A 14,668-nucleotide genomic window follows, 5' to 3' on the forward strand; every position below is an offset into this window, starting at 1 on the left:
CTTTCCCATCTCATTTTCCCCAATGAGAAGGTTCTCTTTGATTGTGTTTCCCGTACCCAAGGGTTCTTTGTGTTTGATGGTGGGGGACAAGGGGTTGAGTACAATATTTTTTTTTATCCATCATGAATGAATAAGTGTTCTTTCTTCCATCATGCATCACATCTCTATCAAATTGCCAAGGTCTACCAAGCAATACATGACAAGCATCCATAGGCAATACATCACAAAGCACCTCATCCTTATATAACTTGCCAATTGAGAAAGAAAGAAGAGTTTGTTTCGTTACCTTCACCTCATTGTGATTGTTAAGCCATTGAAGCTTGTAGGGAGTAGGATGATCGGTAGTTTCAAGATTGAGCTTGCTCACCAATGTTGTTGAAGCCACATTAGTGTAAGAGCCACTATCGATGATAAGATTGCAAACCCGATCCTTGATGGTGCATCGAGTTTGGAAGATGTTTTCCCTTTGCTCTTCCGCTAAAGGGGTGGAAATGGAGTGAAGTGCTCTCCTCACTACAAGGATTTGACCCTCATCGGCGTCAACTACAATTTCATCCTCCTCATCATATATAGGGTCACCAAAATCCCTCTTCTCATCTTCGTACTCATCATCATCCATTTCACGAATCATCATAGCTCTATTATTTGGACACTCATTAGCAAAATATCCATAGCCTCTACACTTGTAGCAAGTCTTTCGATTTCCCATCTTGTTGTGATCATCTTTGTTAGGAAAATGCATGGGAGCCTTTCCTTTGTCATCTTTGACAATGGGCTTGCTTGTCTCACCCTTTGGAGCAAAAGAATTCTTGAAGGTAGGCTTAGGATACCCACTAGCACTACTCACCTTGTCATACTTCTCAAACTTCAAAGCCACTTGCACCACTTGATCAAAACTTCCATGGGCATGCACATCAACCTTTTGCCCAAGCTTTCTTTCAAGACCACCAATATACCTAGCAATCTTATGCTCCGGTGCTTCCTTAACTCCACTCATGATAGAAAGTTTTTCAAACTCCCTAGTATACTTCTCTACCGACATAGTTCCTTGCTTAAGAGAGTTCAATTTAAGATAAGCATCTTGCAAATAATCTCTAGGCACAAAAGCCTTGTTCATATGTTTCTTCAATTTCTCCCAAGAAGTGATTTTTGATTTTCCATCTTTCTTCCTACGATTCTTAAAGTTCTCATACCACAAAGAAGCATGTTTTTTGAGTTTAAGGATGGCCAATTTGAAACGTTTTTCATCATTATAACCCTTATATTCAAACACATTCTCCATACTTCTAACCCAATCAAGAAATTCATTGGGATGAAGATTACCTTCAAAGTCCGGAAATTCCAACTTGATGTCTCGGTCACGGTTGTCCTCATGGTGTCGTTGGCAGTGTTCCCTTCTCCGGTGAGGAGAGTGAGAGTCATCTTCTTCACTAGGGCTCCTCCTCCTTCTAGGACTTCTTCTATTCTCCAAGACCTCAAGAAGTCTATCAAACTTCCTTTCTAGAGCATCCAATCTAGAGTTTTCATTGTAACCTTCATCATCTTCATAATAGTATCTATCACCCATGTTTGAAGATAGAAAGCTTGTATTTTTGAGGGAAATTTCAAATTTTTGTGGGAAAAGATGAGATCTTTTGAGAGGGGGAAAGAGAAAATAAAAAAAGGTAGGATCTTTCTAGGCTAATAACCTAGGCTCTGATACCAAATGATATGAAATATCCAAGGAAAGACAAGTAAAAGGGAGGAGAAATCAAGTAACAACAAGTTCAAACCAACAAACCAAGATAACCTATCTCAAATTCACAAAGATAGATGAAATAGGGGTCTTAATCAAAGCCAACACCAAGTAAAGCTAAGATTAAGGTGTAACCACAAAGATTACAAGGGATGCAATCACAAAGAAAGCAAGATAATCACAAAGATTATGGTAGAGAGTGAAAGTCTCTTGATTACAAAGTTCAACAAAAATTAATATGCAAAAACGTCTTAAAACAACTTAAATAGTTCGCACAAACTGGCAAAAAAACGGGAAAAGGTTCGGCCGAACTCTGGGTAAGTTCGGTCGAACTTGTGGGTAGGTTCGGTCGAATTTTTTGAGTTCGGCCACTCCTGCAAAGATGCAAAATCAACTCTGAAACTGCCTGGGAGTTCGGGCGAACCACAGTGTAGGTTCGGCCGAACTGCCCTGCTCCTGGACAGCTCAACTTCAAACGTTCATAACTTTTTCGTTTCTCGCTCAAATTTGGCATGTGACCAGTCGTTGGAAAGCTCTTGAACTCTACTTTCACCTCCAACTTGAATCACCTAAAAATTCCTTGTAACGAAGGAGATATGGCTGAATGAAGTAGCTGCATCATATATTGATAAGCTTCTTTTCTTCAAGTGTGATGATGGTTAGCCCGGAAAGGTGACCTCCAAGGAGCTTGGCCCTACTTCGTGTCATGACACGTGGAATGTCTTCCACTTCTTCCACTAAGTTCCATGCACCCGCGTCACTAACTTGGCTCCGTTAAATTCCTTGAATGCACTTGAGCTCCCTCCTTGATTTATTAAATCCGTGGGAACTTGACATACCTACAAAACAAGACAAAGAAACGGAGAAGCGAGAGAAATAATCGAGAAACGAATAAAATAATAAGAAAACCATTAAAAGCACGCATTATTCAAAACTAACACACAAACACGCAAATCGAGCATTATTCCCTAGAAACACGACATAAACAACTAAAAACGAGCATAGAAATATAAAGAAAACATAGCCTAAAGGTGCCATAAATTGCACGGATCAATCATAAATCTTAGGATCAACTCCCTTTAATGCAATGGTGCGAGTAAAACTCATTAAATGATTGTTTGGATTATTAGTCACCTTGAATAATGGCAAGTCCATAGCTACGAACGTTTTTGGTAAAGCAAGTCCTGTAGGAGGAATGAACTTTTCTACGTCGAAGTACTTGTTCCCCGTTGTGGAACGAAGAACAAGCTTCTCAAACGACTTTTCTTTGATGGATAATTCCTCCATCTTTTGTTGCAAGGCCAAAGTTTCGGCGTTTTTCTTTTCATCTTTTTCAAGTTTCTTAATCCTTCTCTCCTTGACCTCTTGAGCCTTTTTTCTCTCAAACGAGCAATCTCTTCTTGGAGTTTCTCTATTGTTGACATCGTTGTTGGACTAAAATTAGTTGTTGAGGGAAGGTGGTTTGAAATGGGTGAATTGTTTAATGGTAAACGTAGAATGCGAGCACCCGAGAGTCTTCGTTCGCAAGCTTGGAAACCAGCTCTAAAAGGAGTATGAAAGGATAAGTAAATTGATACGATTGTTTAGGATACAAAAGAAGAAGAAAGCATGAAAGAAAAGACGCAAGATGCATTCGAATGGATAACATTACCTTTAAACAATTCTTTAATAAAGATATTGTTGAACGAGTCAATTGTTCTTTGAAGAATCAAAAGGACTCGTAACAGCAGGCGCACGCAAGTAGCTAGGTTGCACGCGGAAGGCGCGCGCATCCTTGGCTATTGCGCTGGTAGTGGTCGCGCAACTCAATGAGTTGCGCGAGCCACTTGCTCATGCGATTTTTTTTGTTCGAGCAACTCTTTGTAGTTCACAGCAACTCTTATCTTTTTTTTGATTTTTTTTATGTTACCCTTCGAATACGACTCAAAATTACGAAGAAACAACTTCGTAATTGGGAACCTAAACCAAACTAGAAAGAATACAAAAAGGTATCCTAAACACGTCACACATAATCATGTAATCATATATGCATACAATAAGCCAAGGTTCACACAATGCATTTCTAAGGTCGTAAGCTTGGGTGTCAAGAGGTACCATATCTTAAGCAACAATGCGCAAATCGATTACTCAATGCGTTGCCTCATGAAATAGCCCTCCTAACATTTTGTTGGCGATATGGGTGGGATGATTGCCGATGGGGTTGAGACTAGGTCATTGGACTAATCTTCCCTAGGCCAAACTAAATTTACATCACTCAACACACCATTATAACTAGGAATGGGAGGTGGTTACTATTGCTAGAGTTAAGCTATTTCGAAAAGGGTGAAATAGAGGTGTGTGTACTCTAAAACAACTAAACAAACTAGTTGAATTCAAATATATCAAACAATAAGGTTTAGGATCCACATATACTTACAATGAATACAACTAATCAGGATTGGATATGACTAAGTCGAGTATTGCGAGGGAAAATCAATAATGCAATCAAAAGAGTATGATAAGCTGAAAAAGCTTTTTGGGCAACGAGTGCGTTTAGTAAGGGCAACGAAACTTCCTTTCGTTGCACATTGTAGATATTTTGTGCGATGAGATTTAATGCGTCGCCCAAAATAAAATTATGGGCAACAAGTTATTTCTTTGTTGCCCTATACAAATATAAAGGCAACGAAACAGGGGATGTGTTGCCCTTTATTATTTTTTTGGGCCACAAAATATAACTTGGTTGCCTATTACCATAGTTGGGCGACAAATAACTTAATTCGTTGTATATTTTTATTAAAAAAAGGTTGAGTGGTATTTTATTTGGTTTCCCAAATCCCACTAAAAATTTGGCGGAATAAATGCCGCTTTCATTGAAATTCCCCAAAAAAACTCATAAGACTATTGATGCAAAAATTTCAGTACTGCTTCCCCTAAAGAAAATTAAATAAATAAATAATTAGTATTGCTAAAAGAATTAACCCTTTACCCACGATCAAACAATTTTCCCTTCTCAGTCGTTATAAAAAAACCCCAATTTCTCTTCTCTTTGCTTTGATCAAACCGAAAGCGCCATTGAAGAGGTAGTTCTTCCATTATTTTTGCATTGCTTTGTAAAACTCGGTATTTCTTTATCTAATTCATCTGTTAATTACCCTAACTTATTTAATATGTATGTGAGGTAGCGGTGACGGGCGGTTCGGATTCAAGGCAATTGACGGTGGTGAGGCAGCGGTGACAGCGAATTTAAGGTTGACGCATTGACAGCGATGAGGTAGCAGGTCGGTTACTCATCCTCTCTCTTTACTATAGTTATCTTTTTTATTACTACTAATTATTTGTTATCTCTTGAATTATGGTTTTAAATTTTTAATTTCTGTGAATTATCCTTGTACTATTGATTTTGTAGATTAATAATGATGTATTGTATACAAAATTTATATTGATTTTAAAACCATAATTCGGTGAATTTTTTTGGATTTAATTGTTTATGTTGATTTTTAGCCACCTTTTTAAAGGTTATCAAAGGTATAAAATTTGTTATTCTCAAATTGGCAAATTCATATTCACGCTTTTCACAATTGTAACATAATAAGGAATATAGAAATTATGTTGTGTTGTTCAGGAAATATTGTCAAGATTGTAGAATGGAAAATTATATCTTACATTCTTAAAATCATATGTTTCTAGAAATTAAAACCATAATGGGTTTGATGCGGTGTCGAATGAAATTAAAGTTGTTAGGATCATATTGTAAAAGGATAACCTTGGATTGCTTGACAGTGAGTTTGTAAGTTCAGTTTATGTGCTCTTATTTGGTAGAAAAAAGTGGAGGAGACTTGATTTTAATGCTCTGTTTGAAATGCACTCTCGTTCGTGTAATGTGGGTGGTTTTTAGTATCGATTGACATCGGTTATAAGGGAAAGACGGTTGAATTGTGTCCTTTGATTTGGTCCTAATTATTTATGTTTATTTTTAGCCCCCTTATTAATGGTTATCAAAGGTATAATTTGGATATATGGTGCCCCACAAATGTCCTTTTAGGTTGTTCATTAATTCTGTTTCAAAAAGCTTTCATTAATTTTAATTTGATTGTTTGGATAAACATGGGTAATAATCCAGTTAGGGGATCGGAATATGGTGATCCATAACACTTATGTGACATAATCATATAATTGATTAGCTATGTACTTAACCATTTAATTTTCTTACATTCAATTTGTTAAAGGTTTTCTTTTATTTTCATTTCAAGAATGAATAGAGATCGAACTTTGATGAACCACAATGGTATAAAGGATAGGAAAAAACCAGAGTATAAAGAAGTGGTTAATGAGTTTTTAGAATTTGCTTTCAAAGAAAAAAATGACAGGACATTTTTAAAATGTCCATGTTTGAACTGCCAATTAATGATGGCCCAAGATCGGAAAACTATGCAATGTCACTTACTAGTATATAGTCTAGACAGTAGTTATAGTCCATGGGTGAGTCACGGAGAAAATGATAAACAAGATGGTAATAATGAAAATGATGAGGACACGATGGAGGTCTCAGACGACGAAGAGGATGAAATGCCTTTTTGTTGACATGGCTCCATTGGTTTTTGATGCAACAAATGCATGGAATAATAATACTACAACTTCTGAAGTTCCCATTGATAGTGGTAACACCATGGAGTTTGGTTCTAGTAGTTGCAATGATGAAACCCCTAATAAGGAGTTCATGACGTTACTTGAAGATATAGAGGCCAAGTTGTATCCAGGGTGCAAGACATTCAAGAGATTTGAGTTTCTTGTCACATTACTACACATCAAGTTAGTAATAAGTGGAGTTATAAGTCTTTCTCAATGTGATTGAGTGCATTGCATAGGGAATTTAATCATGATAAAAAGTTTCCTGCAAATTCTTATGAATCAAAAAAATATATAAAAGTACTAAGATTAGATTATATAAAGATTTATGCTTGTGTAAACCATTGCATTTTGTTCCAGAAGGAGTTTCCAAATGAAGAAAAATGCCCTAAATGCTTGGCTCCTAGATGGAAGGACAAAGTTGTGCAAGGTGTTGATGTATCTTCGGGGGATGAAGGTGACGAAGGTGTTGCTGGAAAAAAAACTCAAATTCCTCAATTAGTTTTACGTCATTTTCTTTTTATTCCAAGGTTGCAAAGAATGTTTGTGTCCTTAAAATTAGAAAAGCATATGCAATGAAATAAGGATGAACGCCCAAATGATGAGGTTTTGAGGCACCCAGCTGATTCAAAAGCATGGAAGTCTTTGGATAACCTATATATCAAGAATTTGTTGCTGATGCTCGTAATATACGCTTGGGTTAGCAAGTGATGGATTTAATCCAGGGGCTAACATGAGCAGCAGATATAACATTTGGCCAGTAATGTTAGTTCCATATAATTTACCTCCTTTGATGTGCATGAAAAGTGACAACATGATCTTATCTTTTCTAATTCCTGGTCCTAAATCTCCGAGGAATGATATAGATGTTTTTTTTTGCAACCTTTAATTGATGAACTAAAAGAATTGTGAGAGATAGGAGTAAAAACTTTTGATGCTCATGCCAAGCACACTTTTAATATGCGAGTGTGGACTATTAGTGACTTTCCAGCTTATGCTAATCTTTTTGTTTGGAGCACAAAAGGGAAACTTGCATGTCCTAATTGTCATAAAGATATACAATCATTTTGGTTAAAACATGGGCGCAAATACTGTTATATGGATAATTGAGTGTTTTAGAGCCAGATAAAAAATGGAGACGTAATAGGAGTGCATTTGGTGGGAAAGTCGAACGGGGTCCTTCTCCTACTCCACTTACAGGACATGATGTTTTAGAACAATTAAGTGGCTATTCAAATGTTGAGTTTGGAAAATGTGTTACTAAATAACAAAAAAAAAAAGGCGAACAATACATCGTGCATCAGTGAAAGAAGGAAAGTTGTTTCTTTCAATTGCCATATTGGAGGAATCTTTTAGTGCGACATAACTTAGATGTTATGCATACTGAAAAAATGTAAGTGAAAGCATATTAGGCACACTACTTGATTTATCAGGAAAGAACAAAGACACCTTAAATGCTCGATTGGACTTAGATGGAATGAAGATGCATAGTCAGCTACGTGCAACATCTTTAGGAGATAAAATGTGAAAAATCCCTCCGGCATCTTATAACCTAACTTTGAATGAACGGAGAAAAATAGTTACCTTTCTGTCTAAACTGGCTTTTCCAGATGCTAATGCTTCAAATATATAGCGGTGTACTTCTTTGCAAGATTGAAAAATCATGGGAATGAAAACTCATGATTACCATGTTTTCATGCAAGATTTGCTCACGCCTGCCTTTAAGGGTGTCATAGATGAGATGGTTTTGGAACCTTTAAGGGAGCTCAATTTATTTTTTAAGCAATTATGCTCGAAAACTTTGAAGATTTCCGACTTAAAGCAAATGGAATCAAACATTGCAGTCACCTTGTGCAAGTTAGAATGTATATTTGTTCATGCATTTTTTGATGTGATGATACATCTTCCAATGAACTTAGCCACAAAAGCTAGGATGGTTGGCCCTGTGCATTATCGGTGGATGTATCGCTTTGAAAGGTAAGTAACTAGTAATGGTAGTTTTTAATTATCTACATATATAAATACATACATTATAACTATACTTTTTTTTAAGGGCAATGAGGACATTTAAATCCTATGTTCGAAACAAAGCTCACCCCGAAGCTTCAATTGCTAATGGGTACATTAAAATGGAATGTCTGACATTTTACTCTAGAAATATATCTAAGATTGAGACAGAATTTAACCCTCTAGATCGAAATGACGACATAGACCATCAACAACCCCATAGCATGTCGGTTTTCTCTATAATGGGCAAGTCTTTAGGGAAGACAAATCTAAAGCAGCTGAATTTTGATGAATGAAGCGAAGCTCAATTATATGTTATAAAAATTGTGATGAAGCACAACCTTTTCTAGAGTAAGTTAATTCAAGTGATGTAAAAAAATATATATACACTATACTAATTAATACTTTAATTTCTATGGTTAGTGAGTATGAAAATGATCGAAGTCTTCCAAAGATTGACTTTTGCAAGTGGTTTAAAAATAGGGTAAGTAAGCGCATACTTCTTTTTTCCTATTGTATTTTTTCCCCTTTTCTTTATTGTTTTCTTATTACATGTGAATAACAAATTGTTAAGCTTTGGATAGATGGGGATGAACGGATATATTACAAAAGAGTTATTGTGTTTAGCACGAGGACCCGTGAAACGTTTTGTGACTTTTGATGGATATGTCATTAATGGGTTTAGATTTCACTCTAAAAAAAGGCAAAGAAATTGTAAATCTCAAAATATTGGTGTAGTTGTAAAAAGCGATGATGAAAGTGGAGAAATTCTTTTTTATGGGATTTTATAGGAGGTTATTGTGTTAGAGTATGGTGCCTTAAAAAATTGAACAAGTCCCAAAGTTTTTCTGTTTAAACGCAAGTGATTTGATGTGTTTAGTGAGAGGAGAGGGATTAAAAAAGACAATTTAGAAGTAATGCTTATCAATGTTACTCAAAAGTTAAAAACTAATGAGTCATTTGCTTTAGCTTCTTAAATTAAGAAAGTTTTCTATGTAACCGCTCATAATGAACCAAATTGGAGATATGTAATCAAGGAAAATCCAAGAAACTTCTTTGATTTCCCTAATGATAAAGATACTAATGAAAATGAATCATTGTGGGATCATGTGGCACCACTTATAACTAACTATGAAGATAGAGATGATGAAGACATTAATTTAGTTAGAAATGATGTTTAATTTGAAGTTGTAAACGCTAACATCAACCAAAGAAATAATTTTATTAATGAGGATGAAGAGGAGGAGGAGGCGAGCTCTCTGATATGGAATCTACTTTGCATGCGCTTGATGGTGATCTTGAAGACGATGAATATGAAAGTGATAACTCTATTGAATAACTTAGTTGGTGCATTAAAACTGGTATTAATTTATAAGATATATATAGTTGTAAGTAGAATTTTGCTTCTATACAATTATTATTTTAATGATTAATTAGTATCATTATGGCTGCTTTACAGTGACTGAAGAGTTGATTGCAGGTCATAAATATGAAGATTCAACAATTTCATTTATATAGTTAAAACTATTTAAACATTTTTTTTCTTGTTTTTTTTTTTAAGCAAAGCCCTAAGAGGGAATAAACTATATAAGTTGAAACTATCTAAACAACTGCTTATTGCTTTTTTTATTATTATTTATTTTGTTTTTCATTATTCACTATAAATTGATTAATAATATGCATGATTAGAGTGTTAATGCTGATATATTTGTCTTTTGTTTATTTAAATATATGTATACATATTTATATTGTTTTTAAATATATTATCAAAACTGGTAAGTATACTAATTTTTAATTACCTATATTTTCTTATTCAAATGATTTCTTCTAGAATTAATCTATTAATTTATTTACGTTGAATACATTTGACATGAATTTTTTTGTAGCAAAATGTCAATCATACCATCATCATCGGAGCAAAATCAACAAGAAAATCTGATTCAACAACCACCACAAAGGTTAACTTATCGTAAGCAGTGAAGGATTGACCAAGCTCAGCTTCGGAAAAAATTTCCTGATCATAAGAGGCGTGGTCCTACCAGGAGCTTAAAATATGCTTATAAAAGGGCAAAAAATCCCGACAAAAAAAATTACAATAACCTTCGTGGATGAGCTTCGACGTGTGGTTGGTGAAAAGGCAAATGAGTTCATATGCGATTGTAGAATTGGGTCGAAGAGTTTTGTCCTTTAGATGCATTGTATGTCTAAGCTTGCTAAAATTAATTTCACTTATCTAACAAACATGTCTTAATTAGCACATCTATGTGATTTATGATTTTTTTAAAAAAAAAATTTGGTAGAAATTGGGCTAAAATGGATTCTTCTGCAAAGCAAAGTTTGTATGACAAGATTTTGGTGAGTTTGAGTTTTATAAAACATAATTGTTGAAGTTTTATATTATTAGATCAGTTTACTAACTATATGTTTGGTGTGCTATATTTGAAATGATGATTTACTAGGGAAAATACAATTTACCTGAAATGGTTGGTGGTGCGGACGTGATTGATGCATTAAGCTTTCAATGCTCTATCCTATATAGGCATTGGAGGTTTAGACTAAAGAAAAAATACTATAGAGATAAAACTAAGGATGAGGCTAGAGACAATAGACCTCCAACTATTGATCCGACATAATGGGATTAGTTTTTTTACGAGTATTGGAGTTCCCCAAAATAAGAGGTAATGTGCCCCCTTTTTATTCAATATCGTTGCAATTATGTTACATTGACTAACTTGTTCAAATTATAGGCCATTAGCAAAGTAAACACAGCAAATAAAGTAAAGTTGACTGAAACATCGTCCAATGGAGCAAAGTCTACAGCATGAATATTCTTTGATCTAGTGTGGTTTTTTGTCTTTTCAATTACAAAACTACATCAATTAGAAATTATTCATTTGGATATTCATTTATTTTTCATATGCAGCTTAATGAGCTACCAAATGTCTCCACTCAAGATGAAGAGCCATCCGAACATGCAGAAGTACAACAACAAGATCCCATCTACGTGAGATTATATGAGAAGACCAAAAAGAATGTTTATTCAATAATTTTTTAACAGAGAGCAATAAATATTTTTTTAAGGAGGGACTCTCCACGATTTCTTTTGGACTGCATTCAACACAGTCAGAGCATCAGATTTTGTTATGCATCAAAGTGTTGCATAAAAAAAAAATGCTTCCATAATTGATGTTGCATATTGGTGGGATTGGCTAGCTAGGCCTTTAATATTTGATGCAAATTAGTATGATGGTTATATAAAATTGGGTTCTAGTACTTAGAATCATGAGACAGTAGTACAAAACTAGACATTAAGATGACTGCAAAAGAATTGTTTTAATAGCTGGTGTTCCACACTGATTTTCCCCCGCTTGGCAACAAGTCTGATATTTTTGTACAAATGATGACGTTATTTCACTATGCATTTATGTAGTGCTTGATTGCTTGTTTCTAATCTAGTTATTATTGAGAACAAGTTGATTGGAGTACTATCCAAATTTTCTACTCTAATTTTGCATATGTGCTTACATTAGGACTGAAAATAGCATAAAACAAATTGTTTTGTATATTGTTTGTGTTCCATTAGAAAAGTCCTGATAATGCTTTTATTTGAAACTATATATAAGCACTATGTCCTTTGAAAAATGATGAAATAATGTTTTTAGGCTTAATTAATTGAATAGGCATAAGAAAAAGGATAGGACTACTAGTTGGGAGCCAAATGATGAAAAGAACTATGAAGAACTCAATTATTCATGCGGTGATTTTATGCCCCAAAGCCTATCACTTGTGGCTGAGTAGTGGATGCAAGGAGGCGCTTAATTTTGCTACTGCTGGTTCATTTGGGGAAGTTCTGCTAGCATGGGCGAAAAATTTGCAAGAGGATGTTTATCAGAAGAGCTTGTTCCTTACATGGTTTATTTGGTATCGTCGCAACAAATTCGTCTTTGAGAAGGTTTGGGATGCTGACGAGGCGGTTATCCTCCGACACAGTAGGCTTGTGCTTGATTTTGAAGAGTACACCGCGAAGATTTACGGAGGCACAACTCCCCCCCCCCCCTGAGTCTGGCAGAGCAACGTGGTTGCCTCCACCCCCGGGTGTTGTAAAGCTGAATGTAGATGCTGCTATTTCCGATGAAGGATGGGTGGGGCTTGGAGCAATTGCTCGAGATAGCAGGGGCCAAGTTCTATTTGCTGCTGTTAGCAGGACGAGAGCACGGTGGGAGCCCTTGATTGCAGAAAGTAAGGCTGCCCTCTTTGGATTAAAGAAGGCGTTGGAGCTAGGCTATACAGATGTCATTTTGGAGGCTGATTCTTTGCAACTAGTATCCAAAATTAAGAAGAATTCTTTCTCTTTTGCAGCAGTTGATGGCATTTTAGAAGACATCGTTGCGGTTTGTTCAAACTTTGCTTCCATTATTTGGTCTCATGTAAAGCGTGAGGGTAATTTTGTTGCCCATCACCTAGCTAGGTTAGTGCCGAGTGGTCGTGTGCAAGTGTGGGAAAATCGTGTCCCAAATGAGATTTCCCCGTATGTACTTTTGGATAATATTTCGTTGAATTAATGCACTAACCGCTTTCTTCAAAAAAAAAAAAAAAAAAAAAAAAAAAAACTCAAAAGGCTTCATGAAACAGAAATTGAAGAACATGGTAAGGACACACTCAGTGTAAAAGATGCTTATATGAAAGTGATAAAACCTAAATCTGGATATGTGAGAGGACTTGGTCCTGGAGCTCAACCACCTGCAAAAGTTAGAGCCCAAGGAGATGATATGGAAAGGGTTCAACTCGCTACTCAATTTCACACACTTAGTGCATCAAATGAAGAGCTTTAAAGCATCGAATGAAAAACTAAAAGCATCAAATGAGGAGCTCAAAGTAGAATTTTCTCGAATGAATAAGGAAGCCATTGAACGTGAAAAGAAACTAAGAGAAGACATGCTAAAAATGTTTGAGGAAATGAGGTAATATTCTTCTTCTTTCTTTTCGGGCTTGAATCAAGTCCTACTAATACTATGCACTGATTTTATCTCTAGTATTCTGTTCACATGTAATTGAGCCAGCCCAGGTTAATCTCAGTGATAAACCTGGCGCATTAATCTCAAGACAAATTTGTCTTTCATATCATAAGTCAGGGGTGCTTTGGTAAATAGCTGGTAACTCAGAATTTTGCATGTTGACCCAATATCAAACGACGTTATGTCCCTAAAGTTAACCATAGTTAACTTGTGTCAGTTTTTCCAAGTAATATCCGTGAATTCAGGACACCTCTTCAATGCTCGATTTCTTCAGGAAACTCTCTTCATTGCACGCTTTGCTATGTTTTTTGAACTATTTTTCCACAAATTAATTAATTGACTTGCCGAATTAGGAAACTCCTTGGTCTAAGTTTGTCGTCGATTCGTAAAGTGTGATTGGGGATGGTAGCTGTGTCTTTCTGGGTATGTTCATTGTTACAGTATATAATATTATTATATGACTATGTTGGTAATTGTATGAAACTATGAATTGTTTTAAATGGTGATGATAGGGAGTGTGTTGGTGGGAAACTTGTGTAGGACAATGGAGGTGGCGGTATGATTATACATTATTCCTGCTAGTTTTCTCCATTAGTTTATTTTTAAATTTGGGGAAATTTTATTTTGATAACCAACATTGATTGGAACTTTGATCCTCTCTGCTAATGGGAATGTAGGCTACTCTAGCCATGGAGCCATGGAGGGTTGAAAGGATAGAAAAGTGGGTGACTTTCTCTAACTTTCAGACTTTTTTATTTTTAACTGTTTAGTTATTTTTTTTATTTTGAGGAATTGTTTAGTTAATTCACCTTGAGATGGCTATGGTTTTGGGGTTAACGTTGGGGAAACGGATGTTTTACCGTTATTTTGCTTTTACATGGCAGCTGACAAATGTGGGCCCCTGATCTCGTTTTTTATTGGATGTTTGCGAAAACCGATGTAATATTATTATAGAAATGTCATATGGTAAACTAACCAAGTTTATCACCGAGATCAACTTGAATTTTCTCCGTGTAATTCGATATTTTAGTAACATTTTTTTGTAAGTATTGATGCCTATTTTAGTCTTATTACCTTACAAGAACAAGGGAGCATGATGTTTTTCCTTAACAAATCGAGAACATCCTGTGCATTTTGGATATAATAGCGATATTCATGAATATTAGATAGAGTTTAACTACGTTTATAATTTTTCCATGTATTTTCCCAAAGGCTTTTTCCTTATGTTTGAGAAACAATTAATTTATAATATGATTGCTATATGAAAATTCTTAAAGTTGTCATATTAGTTATCTTTGTAATG

The 14,668-nt window shown here is 35.3% G+C and overlaps 1 long non-coding RNA gene across 4 annotated transcripts; it reads left to right on the top strand.

The window, feature by feature from the left end:
• Positions 1 to 4,484: 4,484 nt before the first annotated feature.
• On the top strand, positions 4,485 to 11,763 carry LOC145630686 (uncharacterized). Of its 4 annotated transcripts, none has more exons than XR_014112180.1 (5): positions 4,485 to 4,797; positions 4,900 to 4,995; positions 10,237 to 10,705; positions 10,810 to 11,028; positions 11,274 to 11,763. It is a non-coding gene; the product is annotated as an uncharacterized LOC145630686 (long non-coding RNA). The 4 variants fall into 4 exon arrangements; XR_014112182.1 differs by lacking the exon at positions 11,274 to 11,763 and having other exon boundaries at positions 10,237 to 10,548; positions 10,651 to 10,705; positions 10,810 to 11,172; XR_014112179.1 differs by lacking the exon at positions 11,274 to 11,763 and having other exon boundaries at positions 10,810 to 11,172.
• The last annotated feature ends 2,905 nt before the right edge of the window (positions 11,764 to 14,668 follow it).

Source organism: Chenopodium album, chromosome 5 (assembly GCF_948465745.1).
Source record: "Chenopodium album chromosome 5, dcCheAlbu1.1, whole genome shotgun sequence".
Classification (NCBI taxonomy): domain Eukaryota; kingdom Viridiplantae; phylum Streptophyta; class Magnoliopsida; order Caryophyllales; family Amaranthaceae; genus Chenopodium; species Chenopodium album.